The following is a 14,709-nucleotide window of genomic DNA, read 5'->3' on the forward strand; positions in this document are numbered from 1 at the left end:
CGTGTCTGTGACTGTCCGGAAGAGTGCGATTGCATCTTTCAGTGTCTGTGGGTGTGTGATTGTATCTTTCAGTGCCTGTCGCTTTCTCTAATTGTGTGGTTGTATCTGTCAGTGTCTGTGACTGTGAGTGTGTGATTGGATCTATCAGCGTGTGTCACTGTCTGTGCGTTATCATTGTATCTATCAATGTTTGATACTATTTGTGAGTGTCTGATTGTATCTGTCAGCGTTGCTTACAGTCTATGAGTGTGTGATTGTATCTGTCAGTATCTGTTACTGTCTGAGTGTGTGATTGCATCTATCTGTTTCTGAGACTGTCTCTGAGTGTGTGCTTATGCGTATCGCTATATTTCACTAACTGTGAGTGTGTCATAGTACCTGTCAGTGTATGTCACTTTTTGTGACTGTGTGATTGTATCTGCCAGTGTTTGGGGTTTAACCGCTCAACGCCACCAGTTCTTCTTCGGTTACTCACTGCGCAGTCCAGGTTACCATATTCACTTCTCCCATAATTCTCTTCAGCCACCTCTCCTGGATGAACCTTCTACTGTTTGTACACTGGAGGGGTCCTTCGGCTACTTATCTGTGAGAAGATCGCATATTACATTTCCATGAAGTAAAGGAGTTGGACCACGTGGTTAAGGTGATGCACAATAATCCATTGCACGTGGATTCCAATCCCACCCTCGTCTGTAACGTGGTCAACTTTATGAGGATAAAATAAAAATGCGGTGATATGTAGCAATTGTTGAAGTGCTTGGCGGGTGGTGAATAGTAGAACACCTTGCATATTGAAACCACATTCAAAAACGATGAGGAAGTTACTTAATTCACTCTCTGCCCTAATTGCGCATACATGCTGAGTCGGAACCGTTTCTTTCCCTCAGTTCGAAACTCACGAATTCGCGCAAAAGGTAAGTTCATTAAATATAGGAGCTGAATTAAGCCATTAGACCTTTAGAGTCTGCCCTGCCATTCTATCATCGCTGATACGTTCCTTATCTGCTATCTACAATGTTACAGATGAAGAGGTCGATTGCGATATCAGCCAGAGCACCTACTCCCATGACCTCGGAGCGGGAGGAGGTAATTTAGACTCCTGAGCCTAACACCTTCCATGTGATCTTGGCTGAACCCACCCTGGCCTCAACTCTACCGTCCTACCCGATCTCAATAACCCTTAAACTCCTTACCGCTAAAAATCTCTCTAACTCCTCCTTAAATTTACTCACTCACCCTGCATCCAACCCACTCTGGGGTCGGGAATTCCACAGAATCACAAGTCTTTGGGAGAAGTAGTTTTTCCTCAAGTCTTTATTAAATTTGCAATCTCTTATTCTAAGGTCATGACCTCGCGTTTTAGAATGCCCCACTAGAGGAAGCATCAACTCCACGTCTACCTTATCCATACGTTTTGGCATCTTATACCCCTGAATTAGATACTTGCGCTTATATTCTGAGTGAAATACTGTTGGCTAGTCTTCCTCGTTTTGAAACTCACGGTGTCGCACAAAAACATCCGATACAACTATTACGGCGATGGCGGTAAATCGATCACTGTTCAACTGCTGAGAATGCAGCGATGCTCACCACTATACCACTATCGCTGCATTTTCAATATTGAACACCAGGATGAATAGAACGAGGCAGATATAATCCATCAGTTCATGGGTGTAAAATGAACTAAGACGTATAGACAAGCGAGCTTGCGGGACGGGGTGGCCGAGTGGTTAAGGCGATGGACTGCTAATCCATTGTGCTTTGCACGCGTGGGTTCGAATCCCATCCTCGTCGATTTTTCATCCACCGTTTCTCGAAAGTGGGACTCATTTTTCAAAGATGGATCTGCAATCACTGATGTGACAGTCTATTATTCAAAGTTGTCATCCCGGATTGCATCGAGTTGGGCGAGAGGAGGGACGAATGGAGGCAAGCGTGTTTGTTGTTTAACCGCTCAATGCCACCAGTTCTTCGTCGGTTACCCACAGTACAGTCGAGGTTACCGGGTTCACTTCTCCCAGAATTCTCTTCAGCCACCTCTCCTGGATGAACCTTCTCGTGTTTGTACACTGGAGGGGTTCTTCGGCTGCTTGTCTGTGTGAAGATCGCATATTAAATTTCCATGAAGTAAAGGAGGTATACCACGTGGTTAAGGTGATGCACAATAATCCATTGTGTTCTGCGCACGTGAATTCCAATCCCATCCTCGTCTGTAAAGTGGTCAACTTCATGAGGATAAAATAAAAATGCTGTGATATTTAGCTTTTGTTTAAGGGCTTGGCGGGTGGTGAATAGTAGAACGCTTTCCATATTGAAACAACGTTAAAAAACGATGAGGAAGTTACTTAAATCACTCTCTACCATAATTGCCCATAAATTCTGAGTTGGAAACCGTTTCTTTCCCTCAGTGTGAAACTCACGAATTCGCGCAAAAGATAAGTTCATAAAATATAGGAGCAGAATTAAGCCATTAGACCTTTCGAGACTGCCCCGCCATTCTATCATCGCTGATATGTTCCTCATCTGCTATCTACAATGTTACAGGTGAAGAGGTCGATTGCGATATCAGCCAGAGCACCTCCTCCCGAGAACACATGACCTCGGAGCGGAAGTAGGCAATTTAGCCTCCTGAGCCTAACACCTTCCATGTGATCTTGGCTGATCCCATCGTGGCCGCAACTCCACCGTCCTGCCCGCTCTCCTTATTGGTAAGGAGTTGAAACGCCTTACCAATAAAAATCTCTCTAACTCCTCCTTAAATTTACTCACTCTCACTGCATCCAACGCACTGTGGGGTTGCGAATTCCACAAGTATCACAAGCCTTTGGGAGAAGTAGTTTTTCCTCAAATCTTTGTTAAATTTGCGATCTCTTATTATGACCTCGCGTTTTAGAATGCCCCACTAGAGGAAGCATCAACTCCACGTCTACCTTATCCTGACCTTTTGGCATCTTATACCCCTCAATTAGATAATTGCGCATAGATTCTGAGTGAAAAACTGTTGGCCAGTCTTCCTCGGTTTGAAACTCACGGTGTCACGCAAAAACATCCAATACAACTATTACTGCGATGGCGGTAAATCGATCACTGTTCAACTGCTGAGAAGGAAGCTATGCTCACCACTATGCCACTATCGTTGCATTTTCAATATTGAACGCCAGGATGAATAGAACGAGGCAGATATGATCCATCAGTTCATGGGTGCAAAATGAACGAAGACGTATAGACGTGCGAGCTTGCGAACGGGGTGGCTGAGTGGTTAAGGCGATGAACTGCTAATCCATTGTGCTCCGCACTTTATCCATACCTTCTGACATCTTTTCCTTCTCAATTAGATAATGGCGCATAAATTCTGAGTGAAAAACTGTTGGCCAGTGTTCCTCAGTTGGAAACTCACGATAAATTGCCCTTCGTGTCCAAAATTGCCCTTAGTGTTGGGTGGAGGTGTTCTTTCCAAGACCCGGTGCAGACTCAATGGGCCGAATGGCCTCCTTCTGCACTGTAAATGCTATGATAATCTATGATGAATCTAGGACAAAGGTTCGGCACAACATCGTCGTCCGAAGGGCCTGTTCTGTGCTGTATTTTTCTATGTTCTATGTGGCGCAAAAACATCCAATACAACTATTACTGCGATGGCCGGGAACAGATCCCCGGTCAACTGTTTGGTAAGCAGCTATGCTCAACACTGTACCGCCATCGCTCCATTTTAAGTTTTGGACACCAGGTTGAATAGAATGAGGCAGATAATTTCCATCAGTTCATGGATGCGAACCGCATTTAGACGTATTTGCGGCTGAGTGCGTGGGACGTGGTGGCCCAGTGGTTACGGCGATGGACTGCTGATCCATTGTGCTTTGCGCGCGTGAGTTCGAATCTCATCCTCGTGGAATTTTCATCCACTGGTTCTCTGAAGTGTCGCTCATTTATCCAAGATGGATCTGCAATCACTGATGTGACAATCTATTCCAGGTTTTCAGGCCAGATTGCATCGAGTTGGGTTAGTGGAGGGAGGAACGGAGGCAGACGTGTTGGGGCTTCACCGCCGGTTGACACCAGTTCTTCTTCGGCCGAACACAGTAGAGTCGATGTTTCCGTGTTGACCTCTCCTATAATTAAGTTCTCCCACCTCTCCCAGGTGGAATTCCTTCTGTTTGTGCATTGGAGGGGTGCCTCGGTTCCTTGTATGTGAGAAGATCAAATATTAAAGTTCCATGAAGTGAAGGAGTTGTACCACGAGGTTAAGGGATACACAATAACCCGTGGTGCTCTGCGCTCGTGGGTCCGCATCCCATCATCTTCTGTAACGTGTCTGTTGCGTCTCTGTTTGGTCTATTTCATGAGGGTGAAGTAAAAATGCTGTAATTTTTAACTTTTCTTTAAGGGCTGGAGGTGGTGAATACTCGAACACTTGCCATATTCAAACCACATTAAAAAATGACGAGGAATTGACTTTATTCACTCCCCGCCCTAATAGCGCATAAATTCTGTGTTGGAAACGATTTCTTTCCCTCAGTTTGAAAGGCATGAAGTCGCGCCAAAAAGATAAGTTCATCAGGTATAGAAGCAAAATTAAGCCAGTCGACCCATCGAATCTGCCCGCCATTCCATCATGGCTGAAAGGTTCCTCAGCTGCTACTTAGAATATTACAGACCAAGAGATCGATTATGATACCAGCCAGAATTCCCTGTCCCAAGGATACATGACCTCGGAGCGGGAGTAGGCAATTTAGCCTCCTGAGTCTAACACCTTCCATGTGATCTTAGCTGATCCCATCGTGGCCTCAACTCCACCGTCCTGCACGCTCTCCATAAACCTTCAACTCCTTACCAATAAAAATCTCTCTAACTCCTCCTTACATTTACTCACTCTCCCTGCATCCAACGCACTGTGGGGTTGCGAATTCCACAGAATCGCAAGCATTTGGGACACGTAGTTTTTCCTCAAATCGGTTTTAAATTTGCGATCTCTTATTCTAAGATCATGACCTCTGGCTTTAGAATGCCCCACAAGAGGAAGCATCAACTCCACGTCTACTTTATCCATACCTTCCGACATCTTATACATCTCAATTAGATAATGGCGCATAAATTCTGAATGAAAAACTGTCTGCCAGTACTCCTCAGTTTGAAACTCACGATGTCGTGCAAAAACATTCAATACAACTATTACTGCCATAGCTGGGAATCGCACCCAGATCAACTGTTTGAAAGGCAGCTGTGCTCATCACTGTACCACCATCGCTCCATTTCAAATTTTGGACACCAGGTTGAATAGAAAGAGGCAGATAATTTCCATCAGTTCATGGATGCGAACCGAATTTAAACGTATTAGCGGATGCGTGCCTGTAATGTGGTGGCCGAATGGTGAAGGCGATGGACTGCTGGTCCATTGTGCTCTGAAAACATGGGTCCGAATCCCATCCTCGTCGAATTTTCATCTAGTGTTTCTCGGAAGTGGGGCTAATTTTTCCATGATGGATCTGCAATAACTGATGTGTCAATCTATTCCAATTTTTCAGGCCTTTTGCATCGAGTTGGGTTAGTGGAGGGAGGAACGAAGACAGACGTGTTGGTGCTTAACCACCCGTTGACACCTGTTCGTCTTCGGCCGAACACAGGAAAGTCGATGTTTCCGTGTTGACCTCTCCTATAATTAAGTTCTGCCACCTCTCACAGATGAAATTCCTTCTATTTGTACATTGGAGGGGTACCTCGGATCCATGTCTGTGCGAAGATCAAATATTAAAGATCCATGAAGTGAAGGAGTTGTACCACGTGGTTAAGGGGATGCACCGTAACCCTTTGTGCTCTGCGCTCGTGGGTCCGTATCCCATCATCGTCTGTAACGTGTCTGTAGCGTCTCTGTCTGGTCCACTTCATGAGGGTGAAGTAAAATTGCTGTGATTTTTAGCTTTTGTTTAAGGGCTTGGAGGTGGTGAATACTCGAACACTTTCCATATTCAAACCACATGACAAAATGACGAGGAATTGACTTTATTCACTCCCCGCCCTAATAGCGCATAAATTCTGTGTTGGAAACGATTTCTTTCCCTCAGTTTGAAAGGCATGAAGTCGCGCCAAAAAGATAAGTTCATCAGGTATAGAAGCAAAATTAAGCCAGTCGATCCATCGAATCTGCCCGTCATTCCATCATGGCTGAAAGGTTCCTCAGCTGCTACTTAGAATGTTACAGACCAAGAGATCGTTTATGATATCAGCCAGAACACCTTCTCCCAAGAATACATGACCTAGGAGCGGGAGTAGGCAATTTAGCCTCCTGAGTCTAACACCTTCCATGTGATCTTAGCAAATCCCATCGAGGCCTCAACTCCACCGTCCTGCACGCACTCCCTAAACCTTCAACTCCTTACCAATAAAAATCTCTCTAACTCCTCCTTACAATTACTCACTCTCCCTGCATCCAACGCACTGTGGGGTTGCGAATTCCACAGAATCACAAGCATTTGGGACACGTAGTTTTTCCTCAAATCGGTTTTAAATTTGCGATCTCTTATACTCAGATCATGACCTCTGGTTTTAGAATGACCCACAAGAGGAAGCATCAACGCCACGTCTCCTTTATCCATACCTTCCGACATCTTATACATCTCAATTAAATAATGGCGCATAAATTCTGAGTGAAAAGCTGTTGGCGAGTCTTCCTCAGTCTGAAACTAACGATGTGGCGCAAGAACATCCAATACAACGATTACTGCGAAGGCCAGGAATCGAACCCGACTCAACTGCTTTTGGTCAGCACAGTTCAGATATTTTACTTTCGTGATGAATGGTTGTTCTGTGAAGGTGATGTGATTTCTTCTGTGATGTTGTTCTGATGGGAAAGTGGGGAGTGACTGGAATCACCTTCATAGAAGGAAGTTCGGGGCGGCAGTTTCACCTCTCTGGGAACATTGATCAACCTGTTACTGATTTCATCACACTTTGCCTCAAGTCCGACCCCGAAGAGAGTCAATCACGAGCAGAGTGGCGCCGTGGGGGCGTGCTAGGCCCATAGCCCAGAGGTCGATGGATCAATACCATCCTCTGCTGTTTATATTCTCACTCACACCAAACGGAAACAAGTGGCAATTCATCAGCAGCACATCTGCCTTTTTCTTTATTAGTATCAAAGTTTTGCTTTCAGTCTGATCCGCTCTTTGACACCTGTTCTTCAGCTACCTTCAGTACAGTCGAGGTGACTCAGTTGACTTTTCCCGGAACACTCTTCTGCCGCCTCGACTTGCTGAAAGTCCTCCTGTTTGGACACTGGAGGGGTTCTTCGGCAACTTGTCTGTGAAAGCAGCACCGGAAGTGGCTGCGGGGAGAGATTCCAGTCGCCAGAATGCAAGTCTCCAATTGGATACTTCACGTCGCTCAGATCTCAGACTCTCAATAACTTCGTGTGAGGAACAGGTAGAGCGGGAATTCAGTCCTTGTGATTAGAACAAACTGATGAATGCAGCAATGAGAAGCTGCTTAACCCCAGCGGCTTGGACAAGGATGGCACTCAGTTACAGGTCTCAGGCTGGGGTTTAAAAGTAGGAAAAGCGTATCTTGTTTGAAATGAAATGACGATGAAGACAGAATTTAAGTCTATTCATGCACGGATCTTCATTTCGACGGCAACGCGCCAGGAAGTGTTTGATAAGGTTCCCCACGGTAGGCTATTGCAGAAAATACGGAGGCTGGGGATTGAGGGTGATTTAGAGATGTGGATCAGAAATTAGCTAGCTGAAAGAAGCCAGATGGTGGTGGTTGATGGGAAATGTTCAGAATGGAGTTCAGTTAGAAGTGGCGTACCACAAGGATCTGTTCTGGGGCCGTTGCTGTTTGTCATTTTTATAAATGACCTAGAGGAGGGCGCAGAAGGGTCGGTGAGCAAATTTGCAGACGACACTAAAGTCGGTGGTGTTGTCGACAGTGCGGAAGGATGTTGCAGGATACAGAGTGACATAGATAAGCTGCAGAGCTGGGCTGAGAGGTGGCGAATGGAGTTTAATGTAGAGAAGTGTGAGGTGATTCACTTTGGAAGGAATAACAGGAATGCGGAATATTTGGCTAATGGTAAAATTCTTGGAAGTGTGGATGAGCAGAGGGATCTCGGTGTCCATGTACATAGATCCCTGAAAGTGGCCACCCAGGTTGATAGGGTTGTGAAGAAGGCCTATGGAGTGTTGGCCTTTATTGGTAGAGGGATTGAGTTCCGGAGTCATGAGGTCATGTTGCAGCTGTACAAAACTCTGGTACGGCCCCATTTGGAGTATTGCGTACAGTTCTTGTCACCTCATTATAGGAAGGACGCGGACGCTTTGGAACGGGTGCAGAGGAGATTTACCAGGATGTTGCCTGGTATGGAGGGAAAATCTTACGAGGACAGGCTGATGGACTTGAGGTTGTTTTCGTTAGAGAGAAGAAGGTTAAGAGGAGACTTAATAGAGGCGTACAAAATGATCAGGGGGTTAGATAGGGTGGACAGTGAGAGCCTTCTCCCACGGATGGGAATGGCTAGCACGAGGGGACATAGCCTTAAACTGAGGGGTAATAGATATAGGACAGAGGTCAGAGGTAGGTTCTTTACGCAAAGAGTGGTGAGGCCGTGGAATGCCCTACCTGCAACAGTAGTGAACTCACCAACATTGAGGGCATTTAAACGTTTATTGGATAAGCATATGGATAATAATGGCATAGTGTAGGTTAGATGGCTTTTGTTTTTTGACTTCCCATGTCGGTGCAACATCTTGGGCCGAAGGGCCTGTACTGCACTGTATCGTTCTATGTTCTATGAAGGCCGAGCGTTCTAAGGCTCTGCATTCAGGTCGCAGTCTCTTCTGGAGGCTTGGGTCCGAATCCTACTCCTGATATTGACTTTTCCCCCCGCAGGTAAAATTTCTCCAGCTAGATTTTCAACCTGAGGAAGATCCAATATCTCCCATTCAATGGATAAGCGTCGGTCGCAGGACAGGAGATTCCTGCTTAAATACGCACAGCAAGACGCCATTGGCAAAAGCCCAGTTAATGACTCGATAATCTGCTTCAGTGACTCTAGTTGAGGAAATAATATTGATCCCAGAGCTCCGAGTAAAATTGGTTTTCTCTTGTTTCAAAAGTCGTGCTGGTTGGATTGTTCACATCCGTCCGAGAGAGGAAGATGGGAACTCGGTTTATTTCCTTATTGCCCCCTGTGAGGGATTACTGGATATCGTTATATATCTATGTTGCCCCTCTGTGTCGTTCTCCTGGATAACGTTTCCAGTCCAGCTTTGACAAAGCGTCACCTGGACTCGAAGCGTTAGCTCATTTGTCACCCTACAGATGCTGTCAGACCGGCAGAGATTTTAAAACGTTTTCTCCGTGGTTCCATATTTGTGAGCATTACAATGTTGTAATGTGTCATTTTGTCTCATTCATTCCTGGGACAAATGACGGGATGAGACTGCAAGAAACATTCTGACGGGTATTTGGTGCACAGCAAACAGGAGCGTGCGTTATGTTTACTTTTGGTGTTAGGGAGAATGTAAATTGCAGAAAATTGCCTCGATTCCTCGACCTCGGGGTAATGACCCAGCACGCTTCCGCTGCGGCACTCTGCTCCTTAACCAGGAGCTGCAACATTACTGCCCTGCGGTAGCCACACAACTATTCACTTCCTCATTTATTCTTTCAACAGGAACACACGTTTGAGCAAACTGATTCTGGTCAGCATAGGTCAGATAATTTACTTTCGTGCTCAATGGTTGTTCTGTGAAGGTGATGTGATTTCTTCTGTGACGTTGTTCAGATGGGAAAGTGGGGAGTGTCTGGAATCACCGTCATAGAATGAATTTCGGGCGGCAGTTTCACCTCTCTGGGAACATTGATCACGCTGTCACTGATTTCTTCAAACTTTGCCTCAAGTCCGACCCCGAAAGAACACAACAAAGAGCAGAGTGGCGCAGCGGAAGCGTGCTGTGCCCATAACCCCATGGATCGAAACCATCATCTGCCATTTATATTCTCTCTTACATCAAACGGAAACAAGTCATTGTTTGCCAGCAGCATATCTGCCTTTTTCTTTATTTGCATCAAAGTTTTGCTTTCAGTCTGTTCCGTTCTTTGACACCTGTTCTTCAGCTACCCACAGTACAGTCGAGGTGACTAAGTTGATTTCTCCCAGAACACTCTTCTGGCGCCTCTACTGGATGAACGTCCTCCGGTTTGTACACTGGAGGGGTTCTTCGGCAACTTCTCTGTGACAGCAGCACCGGAAGCAGCTGTAGAGAGAGATTCCAGTCGCCGGGTTGCAACTCTCCAATTGGATACTTCACGTCGCTCAGATCTTAATCTCTCAATATCTTCGTGTGAGGAACAGGTCGAGCGGGAGTTCGGTCCTAGTTGATTAGAGCAAACTGATCAATGCAGTAATGAGAATCTACTTTACCCCCAGCGGCTTGGAGAAGGATGGCATTGAGATACAGGACTCTGGCTGGGGTTCAAAATTAGGAAAATCACATCAAGTTTGAAAACAAATGACGATGAAGATAGAATTTAAATCGATTTGTGCACGGAGCATATCTTTGCCGCAACGCGTCAGGATGTTGGAGCCGTCGAAGTCGCAGCGTTAAAATCGCAGTCTCGTCTGTTGGCGTGGGTTCGAATCCAACTTCTGGCATTAACATTTCCTCCACGACGTTACGTTTCTCCAGCAAAATGTTCAGCCCAAAGAAGATCCAATACCTCCCATTCAATGGGGAAGAGGTGGCCTCAGGACATGAGATTTCTACTTAAATTCGCACAGCAAGACCCCACAGGCAGAAGCCGAGTTCATGACTGGATGACCTGCTTAGTGAGTCTGCTTGAGGAATTAATATTGATACCACGACTCCGTGTAAAATTCCTCTTCTCATTATTTAAATAGCCTGTCTGGTTGGATTGCCGAGGTGACTCAGTTGACGTCTCCCAGAATCCTCTTGTGCCGCCTTTCCTGGATGTACCTCATCCTGTGTGGACACTGAAGGGCTTCTTCGGCTACTTGTCTGTGAAAGCAGCACCAGAGGCAGCTGTGGAGAGAGATCCCAGTCGCCAGGATGCAACTGTCTAATTGGATCCTTCACGCCGCTCAGATTTTAGACTCTCAATACCTTCGTGTGAGTAACAGGTAGGGGGCAGTTCGGACTTTGTTGTTTACAGCAAACGGATCAATGTATCAATGAGAAGCTCCTTAACCTCCAGCGGCTTGGAGAAGGATGGCACTCAGATACCGGACTCTGGCTGGAGTTGATAAATAGGAAAAGCACATCTGATTTTGCGCAGTTCAAGGAGACACATCCTGAGTGAGTGAGACACATCCAGAATGAGAATTGAAACTTGGTAATTTGGTGAGTGAGGAAATCAGGAAAGGTAAGTGGGAAGTCAAATTCTGCTGCTTCTCAGTTAAAGGTGCAGTGTTTAGCGTAGTGTATGACTTGCTGAAGCTGCCCCCACCCTACTTGCTGAGAGGCAGTCATCTGTCAGTTCTGTGAAAGCTGCACCTGAAGCAGCTGTGGAGAGAGATTATAGTCGCCAGGATGCAACTATCTCATTGGACCCTTCATGCCGCTCAGATATTAGACTCTCAATACCTTCGTGTGGGAACAGGTAGAGCGGCAGTTCGGTCATTGTTGATTGGAGCAAACGGATCAATGCAGCAATAGGAAGCTCCTTAACCCCCAGCGGCTTGCAGAAGTATGGCACTCAGATACAGGACTCTGGCTGGGTTTCAAAAAGAGGAAAAGCACATCGAGTTTGCAGAGAAATGACGATGAAGATATAATTTAAATCGTTTTGTGCCAGAAGCGTGTCGTTTGCCACTACGCGGCTGGATGGCTGATCAGTCGAAGGCGCTGCGTTAAGGTCGCAGTTTTCTCTGGAGACAATGGTTTTGAATCCCACTTCTGACATTAAGTTTCCCTCCACGAGGTTACAGTTCTCCAGCAATATGTTCAACTCCAGGAAGTTCCAATTACGCCAATTCATTGGGGAAGCGGTTGTCTCCGGACAAGAGATTTCTACTTAAATTCGCACATCAAGACCCCACAGGCCGAAGCCCAGTTCGTGACTGGATGACCTGCTCAGTGACACTGGCTGAGGAATTAATATTGAACCCAGGACCCTGGATAAAATTCCCCCTCTCTTGTTGCAAAAAGCATGTCTGGTTGGATTGTCGAGGTGACTCAGTTGACCTCTCGCAGAATCCTTCTCTGACGCTTTTCCTGGATTTACCTCCTCCTGTGTGGACACTGAAGGGTTCTTCGGCTACTTGTCTGTGAAAACAGCACCAGAAGCAGCTGTGGAGAGAGATCCCAGTCATCAGGATACAACTGACTAATTGGATCCTTCACGCCGCTCAGATCTTACACTCTCAATATCCTCGTGTGATGAACAGGTCGGCGGCAGTTCTGTCCTTGTTGATTGGAGCAAACTGATCTGTGCAGCAATGAGAAACTCCTTAACCCCCGGCGGCCTGGAGAAGGCTGGCACTCAGATACACGACTCTGGCTGGGCTTCAAAAATAGGAAAAGCAAATCTAGTTTGAAATGAAAGGACATAGAACATAGAACCGTACAGCACAGAACAGGCCCTTCGCCCCTCGATGTTTTGCCGAGCATTTTCCGAAACCAAGATCAGGCTATCCCACTGCCTGTCATCCTGGTGTGCTCCATGTGCCTATCCAATAACCGCTTGAAAGTTCCTAAATTGTCCGACTCCACTATCACAGCACGCAGTCCATTCGACACCCTAACCACTCTCTGAGTAAAGAACCTACCTCGGACATCCCTCCTATATCTCCCACCCTGAATCTTATATTTATGCCCCCTTGTAACAGCTACATTTACCCGAGGAAATAGTCTATGAACGTCCACTCTATCTATCCCCCTCATTATCTTATAAATTTCTATGAAGTCACCTCTCATGATTTGAAGTTGGGGACCAAGGGCAATGTGTCCAAGTTTGCAGACGACACTAAGATAAGTGGTAAAGCAAAAAGTGCAGAGGATACCGGAAGTCTGCAGAGGGATTTGGATAGGCTAAGTGAATGGGCTAGTGTCTGGCAGATGGAATACAATGTTGACAAATGTGAGGTTATCCATTTTGGTAGGAATAACAGCAAAAGGCATTATTATTTAAATGATAAAATATTAAAACATGCTGCTGTGCAGAGAGACCTGGGTGTGCTAGTGCATGAGTCGCAAAAAGTTGGTTTACAGGTGCAACAGGTGATTAAGAAGGCAAATGGAATTTTGTCCTTCATTGCTCGAGGGATGGAGTTTAAGACTAGGGAGGTTCTGCTGCAATTGTATAAGGTGTTAGTGAGGCCACACCTGGAGTATTGTGTTCAGTTTTGATCTCCTTACTTGAGAACGGACGTACTGGCGCTGGAGGGTGTGCAGAGGAGATTCACTAGGTTAATCCCAGAGCTGAAGGGGTTGGATTACGAGGAGAGGTTGAGTAGACTGGGACTGTACTTGTTGGAATTTAGAAGGATGAGGGGGGGATCTTATAGAAACATATAAGATTATGAAGGGAATAGATACGACAGATGCGGGCAGGTTATTTCCACTGGCGGGTGAAAGCAGAACTAGGGGGCGTAGCCTCAAAATAAGGGTGAGTAGAATTAGGACTGAGTTTAGGAGGAACTTCTTCACCCAAAGGGTTGTGAATCTATGGAATTCCTTCCCCAGTGAAGCAGTAGAGGTTCATTCATTAAATGATTTTAAGATAAAGATTGATAATTGTTTGAAGAATAAAGGGATTAAGGGTTATGGTGTTCGGGCCGGAAAGGGGATCTGAGTCCACAAAAGATCAGCCATGATCTCATTGAATGGTGGAGCAGGCTCGAGGGGCCAGATGGCCTACTCCTGCCCCTAGTTCGTATGTTCTTATGTTCTTATGTTCATCCTCCTCCGCTCCAAAGAGAAAAGCCCTAACTCCCTCAACCTTTCCTCATAAGACCTATCCTGCAAACCAGGCAGCATCCTGGTAAATCTCCTTTACCCCCTTTCCAATGCTTCCACATCCTTCCTATAATGAGGTGACCAGAACTGCACACAATACTCCAAATGTGGTCTCACCAGGGTCATGTGTAGTTGCAGCATAATCCCACGGCTCTTAAACTCAAGTCCCCTGATCATAAACGCTAACACACTATAAGCCTTCTTCACGGCCCTATCCACTTGAGTGGCAACCTTCAGAGATCTGTGGACATGAACCCCAAGATCTCTCTGTTCCTCCAGCTTCCTCAGAACCCTGCCGTTGACCCTGTAATCCGCATTCAATTTTTTTCTACCAAAATGAATCACCTAGCACTTATCAAGGTTAAACTCCACCTGCCATTTTCTGGCCCAGCTCTGCATCCTATCAATGTCTCTTTGCAGCGTACAACAGCCCTCCTCCTCATCCACTACTCCACCAATCTTGGTGTCATCAGCAAATTTACTGACCCACCCTTCAGCTCCCCCCTCCAAGTCATTGATAAAAATCGCAAATAGCAGACGATTAAGGTAGAATTTAAATCGAGTTGTGCACGGAGCATATGGTTTGCCGTAGCGCGTCAGGATGGCCGAGCGGTCGAACGCGTTGCCTTAAAGTTGTCGGCTTCTCTGGAGGCGTGGGTTCGAATCACACTTCTGACATTAGCTTTTCCTCACGAGGTTACATTTCTCCAGCAAAATGTTCAACCCCAGGAATATC

General features: G+C 46.0%; 2 non-coding genes across 2 annotated transcripts; both read left to right on the top strand.

Annotated features, from left to right (window-relative positions):
• Positions 1 to 1,712: 1,712 nt before the first annotated feature.
• trnas-gcu (transfer RNA serine (anticodon GCU)) lies at positions 1,713 to 1,794 on the top strand. The gene has a single exon. It is a non-coding gene; the product is annotated as a tRNA-Ser (tRNA).
• A 2,014-nt stretch (positions 1,795 to 3,808) lies between these two features.
• Positions 3,809 to 3,898, top strand: trnas-gcu (transfer RNA serine (anticodon GCU)). The gene has a single exon. It is a non-coding gene; the product is annotated as a tRNA-Ser (tRNA).
• The last annotated feature ends 10,811 nt before the right edge of the window (positions 3,899 to 14,709 follow it).

This window comes from Scyliorhinus torazame, chromosome 24 (genome assembly GCF_047496885.1).
Source record: "Scyliorhinus torazame isolate Kashiwa2021f chromosome 24, sScyTor2.1, whole genome shotgun sequence".
NCBI classification, from domain to species: Eukaryota; Metazoa; Chordata; class Chondrichthyes; order Carcharhiniformes; family Scyliorhinidae; genus Scyliorhinus; species Scyliorhinus torazame.